This window comes from Lactuca serriola, chromosome 2 (assembly GCF_051521515.1).
Source record: "Lactuca serriola cultivar US96UC23 chromosome 2, Lser_US96UC23_V15, whole genome shotgun sequence".
NCBI lineage: Eukaryota > Viridiplantae > Streptophyta > Magnoliopsida > Asterales > Asteraceae > Lactuca > Lactuca serriola.
This window is the reverse complement of record NC_136409.1, coordinates 132,762,450-132,781,517: the sequence shown is the minus strand read 5'-3', so window position 1 is coordinate 132,781,517 and position 19,068 is coordinate 132,762,450. Positions and strand designations below refer to the sequence as shown.

Here is a 19,068-nt window from a genome sequence, read left to right as displayed (position 1 = left end):
AAATAGTTGAATTTTAATATGTATCCCCCCATCCCCACCCACTCCCCCCCCCCCCCCCCCCCCGCAAAAAGTTTTAGAAAATAGGGCCATGAACTCACTTGTAAGTTATGATATCATTGTTGCAGAATGGAAACCAAAAGTTCGAACTTCGAGAGGCACTTGGTGGCAGTGACACGAGGTATGAGAGAGTGAGAGGGCGAGTTTGAGAGGTGTAGAATGGAGACTGCCGAAGACTGCTATTTAAAGCAAAATTTGGGGTAAGTGTTGCGCATTTGCGTGTGAGCCATAGGGGGCTGCCACATGTCGTCCTCTCAGTGTGCCACGTCACCACGTATCCAAACGTATTGGATGTCAAATTGCACGTGACACGGTAAAAATTAAACTTTGAAAATCCATAACTCTCTCATACGAACTCCGTTTTCAATGACTCTTATATATTCGTGTAGGTCTCAACGTATTGTACAACTTTCATTTTGGTCGTTTTGGCTAGTTTTGACTTTGGTTTTTCGACTAGTTTTTATTACTGTTTTAATTTTATAAAACTCATAACTCTCTCATACGGTTTCCGTTTTAGACGTTCTTCATCTCATAATTCCTACATTTAGTGGTGCTACAATTGTCCTTTTGACAACTTTTTTTTCCCAAAAGTTCACCATTCTCCTTTGAGTTTTGGTTGTTGTAACTTTTTGTGTGCGGAAAACTTTTATATCTAATAAACTTTATAACTAATTCGTACGAGGTTGGATTTTTATAAATTTTATATTTCCAGGATCGTCTCGACATGTACTTATATATATATATATATATATATATATATATATATATATATATATATATATATATATATATATGTTTTGGCGCACTAAATTTTAGCTTGTCAGACATTTTGGTTGATTTTTCTTATATATTTTAATACGAACATTAGTATTTTTGTCATAGATTGATATATAGTACGTACTAAATCTATTGACGCTTCTTAATTTTTGGCGGTTAACGACCTATGACAATTTTTGCAATTGTTACACCTAGCCTATGAACTACCATGCAATTCTAATACTTAAACATATTGCCGATATACATATAACAAGTGTCGTTATCTTGGAGGATAACTTTCTTTTCAGATCCGACTAACTATACACATCACATCCTTCATTTTTAAATTTAATTTTAGAAAAGTATTGTAAGAAATCTTTTGTAGATCCATAGTTTGAGTCTAAAATCATATTTGTGTTCATTCAGATCCATCAAACCAAAGCTCTAATACCAACTTATAACGTTCCAAAAACCATAGTAAATTTTTCATTTTTAAAAGGCATTTTCCTAGAAATCATAAGTCACAAAAACATTGTTTTACAACCATATGAAAATCAGAGTAATAAGATCAGAGTATCTCTCTAAACAGGATAATACGGGATGATGTGTACAGTAATGACTTTACCTTTCTCCCGATCCTATGAGGTACCTGAAACATTTAAATCCACAGCTGTAAGCCAAGGCTTAGTGAGTTCTAAAAAATGCCCCACATAACAATACATATATAATGCATGCACACATGAGCCTACAGTTTGATCGGAACACCTCGTAAGCCTATAGTACACCTAGACCGCTCTCATTGGGCCTACAGTCTAACTGGACCACCTTGCAAGTCCTACAGTACACATGGATTGCTCGGGTATCTTGGCCTACAGCACAAAGAAGGACCGCCACAACCCAACCACAATATGTCGACATGTGCAAACAAATAAACGATAACCATTAACCACAAGTAATCATATAGATCTACCAGTCTGACAGATCACTACAGCGTATCAACATCCTATACACAAGGATACACATTGCTATACAAAGTATAGTGTGAAAACTCACCTCGAACGCTAGTATACTATCTCTATAACTCACACGAAACAAGGATTGGTGCTACAATCCACCTATATAACAATCAGAGATATATCATGAATCTATTGCCTAAATCCTCACGTTGACCAAAAGTCAAACTTTGTCAAAAAGTCAACTGTTGGCCACCATGTCGTGGCCACCCACTAGCCAACATGCCACTACACTTTGACAGCAACGCAAACAATTCAGTCGTAAAGAACCATCCTCTACGACGTGGTGAGCATGTCACCACGCCATGTGAACTGCTCCTAGGTAACTTAATGGATTAAGCCCTCAATCCATCAAGCCATACTCTCATCTCTTCCATAAGTCTTCCTAACGTCCATAAACTTCATAAAAACCTTTATTTATGGACATGCATGTCCAATGCATGTCTTGAACTTGAGGACTTATAATGGTCCAAAATTTGTGCTATAAGGTGGTAAGGGAATTTGTTTATTGGATTTGTGCTTAAGGGACACCTTCTTCTCCTTTAACATCACCAAAAACCACCAAAAATCTTCTAAAAAACTCAAAAATGGAGGCTAGGTTTTGATCTAGGTCAAGAGGGAATGATGGAAGCTGATAGTGTGAAAACCCTAGCCAACATATCCCTTAAATAGGGGCATAAACCCCAAAAAGTTAGGATTTTGCATAAAAAAAGCTACCACATCGTGGCTTATACATTGCCACATTGTAGCACGCACCAAAGACGTGATTTTGACAACGGGTGAGGCCACGATGTGGTATCTTCCCCCACCATGATGTAACTAACCAAAATTTCATATTTAAGTCTTTAAATGCCAAAAACACAAAGGAAATATATATATACTTGGAAATGGTGTTACAAATATTTTGTAACATCCCAAAAATACAGGCCAAAAATTTCGTTTTAATTAAGTTATAACATAACACCATTAGTATAAAAACATTCATATTAATATCTCATGTCAAAACCAAAGTGTCAATAATCAAAACATAGTATCATAAAATTGTATCAGAGTGTAATCCCAAGGATCTCGTGTGCGGTACATGTTGTGATGCGCTGCGATCGAGCCGGCTCCCTTCCTTTGAAAACGAAGTACCTGAAACCAAAACTGAAAACCGTAAGCGCGAACCTTAGTGAGTTCCCCCATCATACCACATACCGTATAATGCGTATCCCTCGGTATCTTTCAACCGGTATCAATCTGCCATAACTGGGAGTTGGATTCCCCTTCGGTATCTTTCAACCAGTACTCGAGAACTAACCTCCCCTTCGATATCTTTTAACCAGTAACCGGGAGCTAACCTCCCCTTCGGTATCTTTCAACCGGTACTCGGGAACTAACCTCCCCTTCGATTGCTTTCAACCGGTAATTGGGAGCTAACCTCCCCTTCGATTGCTTTCAACCGGTATCCGGGGACTATTTCACCCCCTATCACTATCAAATAATAACATGTCATAAACATATTGGTTCCATGATAACATAACATAAACATACTGAATCACATAATGGCATATCATAACCATACTGGTCACATAATAACATATCATAAACATATTGCTATGCATGCATAGGTTCTGTCCACCCCTTCGGTATCTTACAACCGGTAACCGTCTTCTGTATCTTTCAACCGGTAACTAGGGACTATTGCACCCCTGCTGCTACTATCACCTATATCATAGCATCCCAACACAATAATCATATCAAATAATGGAAACCAGATAATTATCACAAAGATAATCATCTCAAACATAGTCATCTACTGGTGGGCCGGCATTGGTGCCTTAGACCCACCCCTACTGAAAGGTAACTCACCTCACACTACTGAAGTCCCGTAGACATAACCCCAGCTGCTGGATGACAGATTCCCGATCTGTCAACATCAAAATAACACCCAATTAATAATTGGGTTCCATCAAGAAAACCATAAGTCTATGCTTGGATAAGACTGCTTTACTCCAATCCTAGTTTGATTCAAGCCCAAGGCCCAATCCAAAGTCCCAACAATCCAACTATGTCTCAAAGCCCGATATATGGCCCAATTTTCCAAATTGGGGCCAAACCTTTACAAGGTCTTACCATAAGGCCCAACCATTTATTCCAGTCCAACCTTTGACACTCTAATGCTCCAATATCATATAATCATTAAGGCCCAACTACAGCCCATTTATGGCCCAATTCTCCAAATTGGGCCCAACCCCTCATATGGGCCTTACCTTAAAGTCCATCTAATTATTCTGGTCCAATGATTGTCCTTGGAAGGCCCATTATTGGCGTCAACACCAAAACCCAATAGAAAGGCACAACACAAAGCCCAAGTGAAACTAGGGTTTCACATAAAATAACAATTAGGGTTAGGTGTTTCTCACTTAACCAATTAAGGACTTAATCCATTAAGTCTATTACTCTATTAGTTTATAACCTGTGGAAACCACGGTTATAAAATTAATTGAAATTTTATAGTAAAACCTCAAAATTAATAATTAATTATTTCAAATAAATTATTACTTACGATATATTTATATTAGTTTTGTGCAATTATAATCGTTGATTCAAATAAATATATATAATTAATTTTTAATATATATTAGACATTTTTTATTTGTGAATTAATGAAAACAATTATATAAAATTTAAAATTTAAAATAAAAAATAAATACATTGACAATTAACATCACATTAATTAGGAGATCTAATAAATTTAAAATGATGAACTAATAGATTGACAAATGGCATCATATTAATTAAGAGGTCTAATATAGTAAAACATGACAAAATAACTACTCTTTTATTAGTATAGAGATTAGATATATCATATGGTGAAGCCCGGCTTATCATACAATTCCATACAAATGGCTCAAATGTGGGTCCCGATAGGTCCAAGCCCATAAATCCAATATAGGGTTTTCTAAACCCTAATTAGGGTTTCCAATCTCATCTTAGCCTAATAGGCCCAAAACAAAGTCCTTAAGCCCATCGAGGTTTTCTTTAGGTTAGTTAGGGTTTATTACACCTATTAGTCACATGTTTGGGCTTTTGGGGTCCATTAGGGCTTCATTGGGCCCATTAGGGTTTAATAGGCCCATTAGGGTTTTAGTCCTTGTCCAAACATCCAAAAAAAGACACCCCATCACAACTAAGCACACACCACCCGACACGGCGGCCGGTGGCGGCAAGAGGCGGCAGCCACCACCTCACGGTGGTGGTTTTGAGTTTTCATTTCATTATCCTAGCCACTATTACAAATTTACAATGCTTAGATCAAAATAACATATCAAAAATAAAATGCACGAACAACCACCTTGCGGTGGTCGGCGGCGGCCACCATGGCGGTTTCTCCTTGAGCTTCTCCGATCAGCAACAACACACACTCGCTCCAGGAACATGACACCACCAGTTCATGCACTCGATCGACGAACTTGTGGCGGCACATGGTGGTTGAAGACGACAGCCACCACCCTACGGAGGTGGTGGCGTGTAATCTTGCTTCTCTGCCCAAAATAACACCCATACACCACTGTTAGCACCATAAGCAGCCCATAAAGGCAGACACACACGCATTCAACCACCTACAGGGTGGCGGACATCGTCGGAACGCCATAGTAATGACGAACAACGACGGTTACGACCCCAACATGTCGATTACAGTCCCGAACAACTAAAATGAATGAAAGAAATGAGAGATGGCCTCACCGTGACCATTTCGATCGTGCATGACTCGTGTTTTCCATTCACAGCTCCGTCTTCATTCTTGGTGAAGTTCCCGGCCGTTCACAGCTCTCCAGGCGGCATCAGGTGGTGGGACGATGGCGTTCGTCGACGAGGCAGCAGGCGGAACCGGGTTGTCGGGGGTCGGTGACGCAAACGGCGGATGAGGTCCATGGTGGCGGTGGCTACCGAAAGTGAAGAAGGATGTGGCGGCTGCAGTTGCTTGTGTTAGGGTTAGGGTTAGACGAGTGGTGATAGCTATATACCCCCATTCCATTTCATCTTTTTCCATAATATCGCCTTTAGTCCCTCCCTTCCCATATTCTTTCAAAAGGGAGTCCATAAATTACCATTTAAACCCTGCTTCTTGAAAACCTTTACAAATTAAATCCTATTTTTACCAAGTAACCCCTCCCTCTATATTTATCTTCAAATGAAATTCAGAATTTACTCTTTAGCCCCTGACTTCAAAATCCTTTATAAACTAATCCGAAAATTATATTGTTAACCCCTTAAACTTACAATTATAACTTTTTAACCCTCGAAAGTAACTCCTTGCTACATTATTCCGCTTTTAGGGGCATTATACAGTCATTAATTTACTTATTTATTTATTAAATAAATGGGGTGTTATATATTTTGTATGTTAGACAAGAAGCTTGATAAGTGTTTAATGTTTTTAAGAAATTTAGTATTTCATTAGTTGTATTGTTTTCAACTAATAAATCTTTTTGTAACAATTTCAGTTCGTTGTATAAATTATCAACATGGATGTTTAAGATATGACCATTTTGAAACCTCTTTTCAAGATTTTTCGAACTTGTCTTTAACTCACTGGTATGTAGTGATTTCAACTTTTCTTTTACTCCAACGAATCAATAGCTTGGTGACCTATGTGCACAAAGTACTAAATCGTGAATGTCTCTTGAAATGAAAGTTCATGTACCGGTTCTGAACACCCAACGCCAATTTCGTCGGAACGTCTTTTTTTTTTTAAATGCCTCGAGTCACTATTGTTTTCGCACTTTCAACGTACCACCCTACCTTTTAGTTGACATATTTTAAAATGAGATTTTGTTTCGGTAAAGTGTCTTTTAGAACATAAGATTAGATTTTGATTTTTTGTATTAATTTGTTTTGGGTAAAGTGTATTTCATAAAATATGAAATCATTTTCTAGAATTTTATTAGAAACAGATTTGTATTTTCCATTGGATATAGACATTTACCTTAAAATGGTGATAATTTTAAAGTTTCTGATTAGGTTTTGATTTTTTGATTTTTTTTTATTTTTTTTCATAACAAATATTATATTGTATATATAAGTAACCGACATGACTGATTCTCTTTAATGATAACTCACAAAAATGTCTTTTAAAAAATATACCAACATCACAATTATAGATTTGTCCCAATATTTGAAGGTCATGTACGACTGCACCGCCTACACCCCAAAACCGCCATTGCCGACATTCTACCATGTTGAAAAAATCTATTACCTATTATAATTATGTCTATTATACACCATATTAAATAAGATGATAATTGTCGTATCACACTTCATTTACATCAATTCCTTCCCTGTTGATTATCATATCTGACTGACCCTAAGCTTTACACACGAAACGTGCATTCAAATTTCAAATCAATGTAAGTCGAATGGCTTTAGTAAATTAAGTTTATACAGTTATCAAGTTATCTGCTTGGGCCCAAATCATTTTGGACTTACTATTTTTACTTAGTTTTGAATAGCCGGGTCCACTAAAGTATGACTTAGTCCAACTACAGAAATATTATGCCCCACTTCTTTCACAATCTGTTAGCCCAAAGAGCTCAAATGTGATTTTGATTGAAAATTTAGTCATTGAAAATTTGAAACATTAGAATAAATTAGCGACTACCCGAATGGATATTGGTTCCAAAATACGACAAGTTCTATAAGGTTTGTCATCAACCTATATGCCTCAAGCGGATGAATTTAACTTAAGTTTTAGTTGGTTTTTGAAAATTGAACGGTTGAAGCTAACTTAGGTTTAATTTGATCTTTGTAAATTTATTGGACTTTATTATCTTGGGTTGACTGAATTTGTTAATATTAAATATAAAATTACATGTATATTTTTGTCTTCATGCTTTATAACATCTCATTTATTCTAAAAAAGATAAAAACAAAAATCTTAAACGAATTAATTTCACAGTGCAATGATTTAATTATTACCAAAAAATGTGCAAGAATATGCCTAATATAGCATAACATAACAATATAAGATCTTGACAAAATAAATTTATGGACTCAGAACGATTGAACATTTATACAGTTTTACAAAAAATATGTTCGTAATAATTTCATGAAATAAATTATGGGGAATACGACTCACATCTTAAACGAGACATAATTCGCAGTAGAAAAAAGAATTTTTGGCATTTACGAAACCACCCCAAATTAAATCATGATATGATTATGTATCTGTGTAATATATATTAAGCGAATTAAGTATAAAATTAATGAAGCGAGGGAGACCAACCGAAAAGGAAATTTGATAGCATACCAACGAACACACATAAGCCACTAAAAACAAATTGACTATGCAAGATAATATCGACCATATAACAACATTGACAAACATGGCCAAATAAGTGAAATTCATGAATTGAAATACATGCTAGAAATACTGGTCCAGAGGAACACTGTTCGGATATTGCGTGGAAGTTGTTGATCACATTTCGTGAGCATTGGATCTGAATTGCAAAAGTTGAAAATTTTGAAGTTTCAGACCTAAATGATAGAAGTTACTCGGCCGAGTTGACATTGTTCTTGGCCACCACTCGACTAAGTCAGACTTGAAGATGAGATTTTGACACATGAAATCCACTCGACCGAGTGAACAAACAAGCCAAAATCTACTTGACATCAACTCGCTTTGTTGGTTTTATGTTTTTCCAACCTACAAATACTAATTTTTAAATACTAGGAGACACCTTTTAGTAGGGCTGTAAACGAACCGAACAAACACGAACGAGACTTATTCATGTTCGTTCACTTAAGTTAACCGAACAAATGAACGAACACGAACGGTTAAAAGAACGAGTTTTCTTGTTTATGTTTGTTCGTTTAACAAATTACATTGTTCATGTTCGTTCATTTGTATTCGTAAACATGATAAACAAACATAAACGAACAAAGATAAACAAACATATATGAACATATAATATAGTAATGTAATAAATACAATCAAACATATATGAAGATAAAATGAACTTATATAAATGGACATAAACAAACATAAACGAACATTCACGATATAATTGAATGAACGAGACCATTGTTCATGTTCATTCATTTAACTAAATGAACGAGAATTCATGTTCATGTTTGTTCATTTATTAAATAAACGAACTTCCCGTCGAATGGTTCACGAACAGTTCGTTGAACGTTCAGTTCGTTTACAGCCCTATTTTTTAGAGTAAGGAAATGCTCTAAAAGACACTTTGGAACGACTAATTAGTAGTTTTATAGTTTGATTTGTAAAACTTTATTTTAGTTACATCTCTGTATTCATGTTCTAGATTCATGTTCTTAGGCATGCAACTACTTTTTCTTCTATTGTATTATGTTTATAGTTTTTAAATCGATTGTATATGATTGATTTTGTAGTGATTGATGTTTTACTTTGCTTTTAACCTAGCAATTTTTGTTTTGGTTTTAATAAAATACTAAAATTTATGTTTTTTTTTTCATGAATAAGCATATGAATTGGTTTTGATTTATAGGAAAAGTAGTTAAGTTATGAGATATGTATTTGTTTTATGAATTAACACAAGTAATAATTAACAGTTTGATTCTTAACTTAGGATCTAATTTCGTTGTAAAATTACATATCTTTACGCTTCCGAATTTATAAAAATAATTATAAGTGCTATTAGGAACACTTGTAAAGAAGTTAATGTAATTTTTCACTCAAAATCTAAGAGTTTTTTTAGATTCAGGTTAGTTAAGTTATATTTAATTAAATAACTTATTTTTAACTATGTAATCTGACAAGTGAAATTGATATTAGAACTTTTTAATATACTTAAGGCGTGTTCGGCACGTAACTTTTGGGAGCTTCTAACTTCTAGCTTTTAAGAAAATGCTACTTAAAAAGAAAAAACATTGTTCGGTGACAGGAGCGTTTAGCTTTTAACCTAAACAAAAAGCTCCAAAATCAAAAGCTACTCGATACCCGCTACCAATTAGTTTTGTCAAACATGCTCTTAATACCAACTTAGGTTAGAAGTTGGGCAAACATAACTCATAATTAACTGAATGTAGTTGAATCCAACGCATAACCATTATTGCCTTAAATAGGAATTTCTTCAAAACCTTAGTTTTTGATTTAGAGAAAGAGAAATTAAATATCCTCCTATCTTTTGTTCCTACAAATGCTCTTACTTATTTAAATGATAACATGTGTCATATGAGTATCCTAAAATATCATTAAATTTCATTAAATGAGCATTAAATGTTACACATGTCATCAATCTATTAGGTAGGAGGATATGTAGGAACAAAAAGTGGGAGAATATTTAATTTCTCTTTGATTTATTTTATGCCCCTTATTATTTTTTGATTTGATGACTCAACAATTACACTTCTAAAATTATCTTATGCAAGATAAGTTTATCACATCATCTATGTGGTTTGATCTACACTTTGTTTGTCGTTTTGATATATTTTTTTTGTTATTATTTTCGTAATTGAAAGACATGAAATATTTATATTACTATTTTTTTTAGAGAAAATGATTTTATAAGACAATAAACTATTAATTTTATACATATTTAGTCTCTTTTTTCATATGATTAAACCTACATTAGTTGTTTAAAAAATAGTATTTTGATTGGCTATTGCATGTCTAGCCTCTTTATTTGTTAAAAAAAAAACACAAGTAACCTCATAATTGTTGTTCAAGAACCAACCTTATCATCTACGATCATCTTTTCTGGATAAACATCAATTTTTCTGATGATATATTTTCCGGGTTATTTTCTCTAGACTACACAATTCCAAATAAGAAAGAAAACATCAACTTACCATTAATAGTCATATTTGGCCCACCAAAAATCATTTTCCCATTTAATCGAAAATATATTCAAGGTTCAAGGTTCACTCTCCTCAAACATTGTTGTTGTCAAATTTTCATCACATGTTCACCATAATAATTTCAGCACATAATGTTTGTCTAATAAGTACCTAATAAGTACCGAACATGTAAGGAAGCTTGACCTTCTAACAATAGATTTAATCACCCTTGGAACATTATTTTTGTTCATCATTTCCATGTGAAAAGCAGATGCAAATACACTAAACATCCATCGTTGGAAACTACATCTTTGTAGAACACACATAGGTCACAATGAAGCTGCACACCATTCTGAATCTCTATGCTCCATATTCACGTACGTACATACATTGAAAGTGGGTCCTATGACCTACCTAAATTTTAGAGTACATTACACGAATAATCCTTATTGTTTGGAATAATTTGTATGTTTGGTTCCTAACTTATTTTTTTAACTTTGAAGGTCCTTACTATTTGCTTTTGTTGCGTGTTTGGTCTCTGTCTTACTTAAGAAGACTATGTTGCCCTTGATTTTTTAATTTATTTAAATAAACACCACAACCTCACCTCCACCTCACCTTACATAGTTCATTTTATTTAAATAAATTAAAAAATCAATGGCAAAATATTCTTTTTAGGTAAGGTAGGGACCAAGAGCGCAACAAAAACAAATACTAGGGACCTTCCGAGTTAAAAAAAAAAGTTAGGGACCAAACGTGAAAATTACTCGAAATCATAGGGATCATTCGTGTAATTTACTCTAAATTTTAATATTTTCTGCAAATTATATAGAAATTTTTTAAGACCTACCTTTTAGTATTTGAAAAATTAAGAAACTACCAAATTTTCAATGAGAGAACCACATGGTTTTTAGTTTTACATTCACCAATGTCCATATTGCAACTTCTATATCTTGATGCCAGAAAAAATAAGTAGATGTTGTATTGTATACACACTCACACTTAGTCCAAAAATGTTAGGTTACTGCTAGTAATGGAAGGGGGGGTGGTAGTAGGAGTATATAATGTTGTTGGGAGAAGATGGTCTGAATATAATTTAATTGTGAATCGTGTATGAATTTTTTTAATGTGAATTGTGTAAAAAAAAACCTAATCCTATAGTATCCAATTAAAATTGTAGAATTTGACCAACTACGGTGAGTTTTGTAACACCCCGACTCTCAAATGATAAGTTTATGGCTTTAATTTTCATAAATTGCAAGGTATACTCGACGAGTTGGATGCCCTGACTCGCCGAGTAGAAGCGGATTCGGCGACGTGTTTAAGTGACCTACTCGCCGAGTCCAAGATAGGACTCGACGAATAGGAGCTGGAGGATGAAACCCTAATTTTCGGGGTTTTGCACCCTACTTAAAGGATCATTAGCCTCTTTTAGCCCCCTTACAGCCTCTTAAGAGTCCAGCAAACCCTAATCCGTGTGTGTGCTCCATTCTTGTGTGTTTTAAGCTTTGGAAGGTGGATCTTAGTAAGAAGAGCTTGGAGAGCAAGTGGCTAGAAGCAAGGAACGTGTGGGGATCTGAAATCTACCTCAGTTAGCATCTTATGGAAGGTATCAAGTTGTTACCTTGACCTCATTTCCTTCTAGATCTCATTTGGTTAAAGATTAGGGCTTTTCTAGCATATTAAGAAGCTATTCTTGGGTATGAGCTAAGATCTGAAGTTGTAACTTCATATATGAACTCTCTTTGGTCTCTAAGTCCATAAAGCTTTCAGCTTTAGCAAGCATGAACCTCCCCTTTAAGTGTAAAACTCCATTACAAGCTTGGTTTTGATATTATAAGTCTTTAGAGCCTTGCATGCACGTAAAGTTTGCAACTTTACGTGATAAACATGCCTTGGGAAGCAGGATCTGCAGTATGGAACCTTAATATGGCTTAAAAAGCATCGTAATGGATAATGGACTAAAGGGACTCGGCGAGTTACATGGTCAACTCGGCAAGTCCGATGAAGATTGTCGTGTAAGGACTTCTGCATGGACTCGGCGAGTCAGTGGGGTGACTTGGCGTGTCAACTTGGGTTTTCCCGGCATTTGGACACGCTTGAACTCGACGAGTTGCAGGAAACTCGACGAGTCGGGTCAACATTGACTGTTGACCGTGACCGTTAACTTTAACTTTGACCAAGGGTTGGCTAGTTGACTTCTGGGGCATTTTGGGAAATTGGAAATTTATTAATATGGTTCTATGGTGAATATAGGTGGTGGAGTTTGTTGCAGCGATCCGAGAGATTGAGCTTATCATTTCGAATCGACAGTTGAGAGGTGAGTTACCTCACTATACTAAGGGGTCTAAGGCACCAAGGCCGGCCCATTGGATATGATATCCTAGCAGTTGGTAGTATGTTGAGTATGAGTTAGTGTTGCGTGTTAGTTGTTATACAAGTTAGGTAGATCTGTAGGACTACTGTAGTGAATTATGAGCATTGCTTGGCATGCGGAATTAAAGAACAGACAATGAACATGATGATTTGGGTGCTAAAAGGTGTATTCGATCATAGTAAATGAGTACAAAATTGGAACTAGTCTAGAACATCATAAATATCTCACTCACTAATCACTATGAACTACATCTCTCAAGCACACCTCTACAAGTGGTATGAACCCACCTTATATAGAGGTGTTTACATGTCTCTCTCTCACTCTCTATATCATGTCACAAGGCTAATGCACCACATGCAAGTGGGTCTACAAAAGTCAACACATTTACAAAGTCATACATGGATAAATTTGCACCCAACATTCTCCCCCTCAAAGTTAGGAATGGATGACCCACTTTAAATCTTCAAAAATTGAGCAACTACGCGATCCGAGCCTCAAGTGTGACACATGTTGAGATGAACTTCAAATCTTCAATTCTTCCATGATTCTTCAATTTAGACTCTAGGATGTGAGACCATATGAATCGAGCATCAAATGATTAAGAGCTTCTCAAACTCCAAATAATCACCCTAAAGTTGAGCTTAAAAACACATCCCAAAAATCTTCAATAATTCCAAACCCATCTCGAACCGAAATCACTTTAGAATCTCCAATCGCATCATTTCATAAAATTCAAAGATTGAAGGTCACTTCGGTTCATAAACTTCAAAAATTCAAGGTCACTTCGGTCTTCAAGTTCGCGTAATATGAAAAATTCAACTTCGAATTTCATATAATTTTTCCCCCTTTTTATAATCGAAATTTGATTATAAAACCATCAAGGAAAGAGAACATGCTCTACTCGGAATTTTTCGTGTCAAAACTCCTCCTTAACATGTAGTATAAACTTTGTGCTTCAATCCGGAAAATCCAAAAAATCTTCAATTTTTAGCTTCGTTCACGGACCGCCTTTGACAAAATTTCTCAAAAATGGGTAGAAATTGTCAATTTCAAAATTCTACAGTGACCCGGTGCGCCCAAAACAGCCAAAAATGCGAAACTCTCCCCTTTTTCCAAAGCTAGATAGAAAGCGTCAATTCGCATAAACTGCAGGGGTCTGAAATGCATATTTTTCAGTTTCTCAGCAAAACCAGTCCAATTTCGAAATTGAGTATGAACAGCCAAAATTTCGAAACCTCAGTGACTAATTTCAAAATTTCTGCCACTTTTTCTTCAAAACTTCGAAAATCACCCCTAATGTCGAAGTTTGGCAAAAACCGCCAAACATTCGAAAGTGTATGTGCAACTTTCGAAATTTTAGCCACTTGCTTCAGATTTTCGAAAAAGACCCCAAATTTTGAAAGTGGGTAAAATGGGTCATATTTTCGAAACAGCATGGACCAAATTCAAACTTCTCACTTATTTCATCAAACTCTCGAAATATTGCCCCAAATGTCGAAATTTGTAAAAGGTGATAAACTTTCAAAACAATAAGGACTAATGTCGAAACTTTTGGTTTCTTCTTCCCCAAATCATTCGGTCACGAATGTAACAAAATTTTCGACATATCGACAAAAACTCCGCTATTTCCAGTCACCAATAGCGACACTCTTGATAACGAAAATTTTGTTTTATCAACAGAATGTCGAAATCGAAGGCATACGAAGCCTCTGACTCTCGTCTGAACCATTCACTCACTGAATCGAGATCCAAATCATCAACATTAACACTAAAGAAACTCAAGTTATTACTTCATCGACATCTATTCATAGTAAAGCTTTCGAAATCAAGACATCAAACATCGATTCCTTAATCACCAACTTCGCTTTCAAATTCCAATTGATATTTTCGAAATCCGATCAAACACCCCCAAACCATCTATTCGTCATCATCAATTCGTGAACAAATCCTCAAAACAGATTTCATTATCACGACCTCGACCATTGAAATCAATAATCCTGACAATCGCTAATAAACCAAAATAGATTCGTTATCAAGCCTTCAAAATCAATTATCGACTTCAAATCATCGACTGTGAAACCTTCGAAATCATAATCCAAAGCTCAATCTTCTCTTTTCAAACAACCAATTCAGTCGACTATTTTAACCAATTTAACTCCAAAATCAATTCCAATCACACATTTGACATCGCTTTGATCTTTTCTCAACTAATTTCGTCTTTTAATCTATTGAATCGACTGTGGAAAATTGATTTTGACTTTTCGTGTTTGACTTTTTCGATTTCAATTGTCAACAAACACAAAAATCATTAATCTATCATCAATTTTCAGATCAAACATAGAATTGTTAACGTGTTCTTCACCACACTTAACTGTTCTTGATCAGTTTCATCGAAAACAAAAAAAATTGGATTGACAATTTCTTGATCATCATCGGCTTATTAATAGCACAAATCGTATACAACCGATTCACAAGTTGAGATTCAGGAACAAATTCCAATCGAATAACATGATTATTGAATCAAAAGCGAGATTAATCGATTTGCAAGAATGATAAGAATAAACTGATACACAAGAACTCGGATACCGTGTATGTTGAACAGATGCATAACCGATCACAGCTAAAAAAAAACTCGCACAAATATATCGAATTGGTTTTGGATAGTCTTTGGGCTCAATTAAAGGTATTGTATCTAAACAAGATATTGGGCTCAAAATATGATTAATAAACAGCAACAAATTCGAAAGTGAATCAAAATGACTAATGGGCCAATAATGGATTCGATGATGGTAATCAGAATCTAAAAGTGGATCAAAATAATTTTTGGACAAAATCTTGATTCACATAAACAATTTCAAATTTAGATTCAAATCGAACACGAATATGAGATTGGATCGAACTTTGATCAACGAAAAAATTTATTGGATCATAACAAATGGGTTTTCAAAAACAATTTGATCCAATGAATCAAATGATCAAAATTCAAGAATGCAAAGCTCGAATAAAAAATGCTCAAATTGTGACTCACCAAAAATGCTCCAATTGTGACAAATTTTGCCAAACCGAGAATTGTTCTTCAAAAAAAAATCATGTTGATCTTTGAAGACCCGCTTTGATACCAAATGTAGTGAATTATGAAGATGGTTTGGCATGCAGAATTAAAGAACACACAATGAACATGGTAATTTGGGTGCTAAAAGGTGTATTCGATCATAGTAAATGAGTACAAAAAGGGAACTAGTCTAGAACTTCATAAATATCTCATTCACTAATCACTATGAACTACATCTCTCAAGCACACCTCTACAAGTGGTATGAACCTACCTTATATAGAGGTGTTTACATGTCTCTCTCTCACTCTCTATCTCATGTCACAAGGCTAATGCACCACATGCAAGTGGGTCTACAAAAGTGAACACATTTACAAAGTCATACATGGATAACTTTGCACCCAACAACTACCTATAGTATTATGTGATTATCTGTATGTGCATTAGTTGTGTTATATGTCGACATATTATGTGGGATGGGTTGAGGTGATACTGCTCCGTGCGGTAACCAACAAACCCGAGTGCATTCCAGATACAAGCTGATAGAGACTCGTATTGTGGGATTGATGGCAATCCAGATGTAAGTTGTGGGCCTGAAAGGCAATCCAGACTCACACTGTGGGCCCAGAGGTAATCCAGTCTGTAAATCTGTGGACCAGTACATGCTGTTATTTGTATATGTATTATGTGTAGTGTATCGGTATTTTGGGGGAACTCACTAAGCTTTCGGCCTTACAATTTCAGTTTATTGTTTCAGGTATAGCAGGGGATCGCGGCAAGGCAAAGGCAAGATCGTACAGCTCTTCATGTTTTGCTTATGTTTCTGGGAAAACTCTGATATTATACATTTTGAAAACATGTTTGTAATGATTTAATGGCTTTGAAAAGTTTTTTAAAAGTTCAAATTTGGCATGATTTTATGGGTGTTACAAGTTGGTATTAAAGCCTTGGTTAGAGTAACCATGGAAGGTTTTCAAAATAATTTTAAAAAGGTTTTCAAAATGAGAAAAGGAGGATGCATGGTGTACGATCAGCCGGAGCCAGTAAGTAAACCCCAAAGTACCATATAGTTATTTGATATTGTGATATGTTAGAACAACATGCTAGTACTAGGCTAGGGATCTTCAAAAATTGCATGATAGAATTGCCTGATTACATGATGCCTGCTAGCCTAGGGTTTTCCTTATATGAGATTGACATCATTACTATAGTTGCTTGTGTATGTATCATTGGTTGTACATAATTAAGATCTTATTGCCTGAGAATGTTTAATTTGGCCTTATGTTCTGTTCTTGTTGATTAGGACTTAGGTAAGGATCAGATATTCGAAAGTCTATAGGGTCCAGCGTTATGTATGGCTAGCATACACTAGAGTTGCAGGGTTGGTGGAAGTTTCATGGATGATTGAGTTGTGTGAGGCCGGTAGGTCGATGTGAGGCAGTTAGCTTTCCTCTATGAGTGAGGATTGAGCAGCCACCATGTGAACGTATATTGTTAGGGTGTTGTGATAATACTTGAGACAAATATGGGTAGGTGTGGAAGGTAGTATGGGCTCGTACCACTGAAAGCACAAGACCCATACCCATAGCAAGGAAGTCACAACCCCTAGGGTTTATTCGGGAGTTGGTTCCCCATTATTTATGTGGATTATCTAATATCTTTTGGTATGTTTTTAGAATGGTGATGATGAGACGGTTTGTGACTGGATCCGGGCCAGGATCAATATCAGGAGATGGAGGCCAGGAGGGGCCAACAACACCTGAGACTGTGGTGCAAATGGGGACAGATGAGCTAGACGCCAGGATTTGAGAGATCCTGCATGATGAGGTTACCACTTTGTTCCGGGAACATCTGCCAGAGATGTTTGGTTCTATTAAGACCGCCATGGTCGAGTATTTTGACGAGCGTTATGCAGCCCTTGCAGAGACAGCTATCGTTGCAGCCGCATCGGCTATAACAGTGACAAGGGGAGGAGGAGCCAGCCGGGGCTTCCAGTACAGGGACTTCGATAACATGAAGCCCCATAATTTTAATGGGAGTCAGGACCCCATCAAGGCTATGAGGTGGGTTTTTGATGTGGAGGGGTGTTTCTTTACTTGTTCATGTCCTATCGACCAAAAGGTCAGGTGTGCTCTGAACCTGCTAAGGTCTGGGGCCAAGCACTGGTGGAGATTGATAATAGGGTCGTACAGTGATGATCAGATAGCTACTGTTACTTAGGAGCAGTTCATGGACATGTTATGCGCTCGTTACATCCCTCGGGTTGAGCGGGAAGAATTAGCTTAGGAGTTTTTGAGTTTGAGACAGGACAGGGAGTCGGTGACGGAGATCACCCGTATATTCACAGAGAGGGCAATGTTCTGCCTAGAGTTTGCTTCTTAGTAGGCTTAGATTACACGTTATCTGAGCATGCTTAAGACTGACATCCGATAGTTTGTGTATACCCAACGATGTGATACTCTTCTGGGTTTACAGGAGGCCTCGAGGTGGCGTGAGTTAGAGATTGAGCTGCAGTTGAGGGAGCATTAGCAGGCCCCGACACAGTCGCAACTGGCGCCGAAGCGGTCTAAGACCGCTGACCCAGGACTGAGGGTCAGCAGAGCCGCACTTGTGGAAAGTGCGGCAAGAGTCATTTGGGGGTTTGTCGAGCTGGTAGTGGGTGCCACAGGTGTGGCAAGGAAGGGCATTATGCGAAGGATTGTCGCCAGACCGCCCTGGTTCCGAGTATGAGGTTATGTTATCACTATGATCAGGTTGGCCAATTGAAGGCCAACTGTTTGTTGCTTGTTGCTAAGCAGGTGCAAGCTCTCGTGCTGGCTACATTGAGGATTTCGGATGAGAGGCCAGTTAAGGCAGAGCCTTCGAAGGCTCAGGGGCGTGCCTTCCAGCTTACGACCGAGGAGGCCAAGGCGGCGCCAGACGTGGTTGCTGGTATGTTTCTCTTCTCTATTCCTTTTATTATATATGTTTTATGCTTATTTTATGTACCCGTGGTTAGGTACGTTTTTAG

General features: G+C 36.5%; 1 long non-coding RNA gene across 3 annotated transcripts; it reads right to left on the bottom strand.

Annotated features, from left to right (window-relative positions):
- Window positions 1-2,676: 2,676 nt before the first annotated feature.
- Window positions 2,677-5,819, bottom strand: LOC145086810 (uncharacterized). Of its 3 annotated transcripts, none has more exons than XR_013700639.1 (3): window positions 5,556-5,819; window positions 3,024-5,353; window positions 2,677-2,972 (listed from the first exon to the last, which is right to left on the bottom strand). It is a non-coding gene; the product is annotated as an uncharacterized LOC145086810 (long non-coding RNA). The 3 variants fall into 3 exon arrangements; XR_013700638.1 differs by having other exon boundaries at window positions 2,677-2,960; XR_013700637.1 differs by having other exon boundaries at window positions 2,677-3,533; window positions 3,678-5,353; window positions 5,556-5,818.
- Between the last annotated feature and the right edge of the window lie 13,249 nt (window positions 5,820-19,068).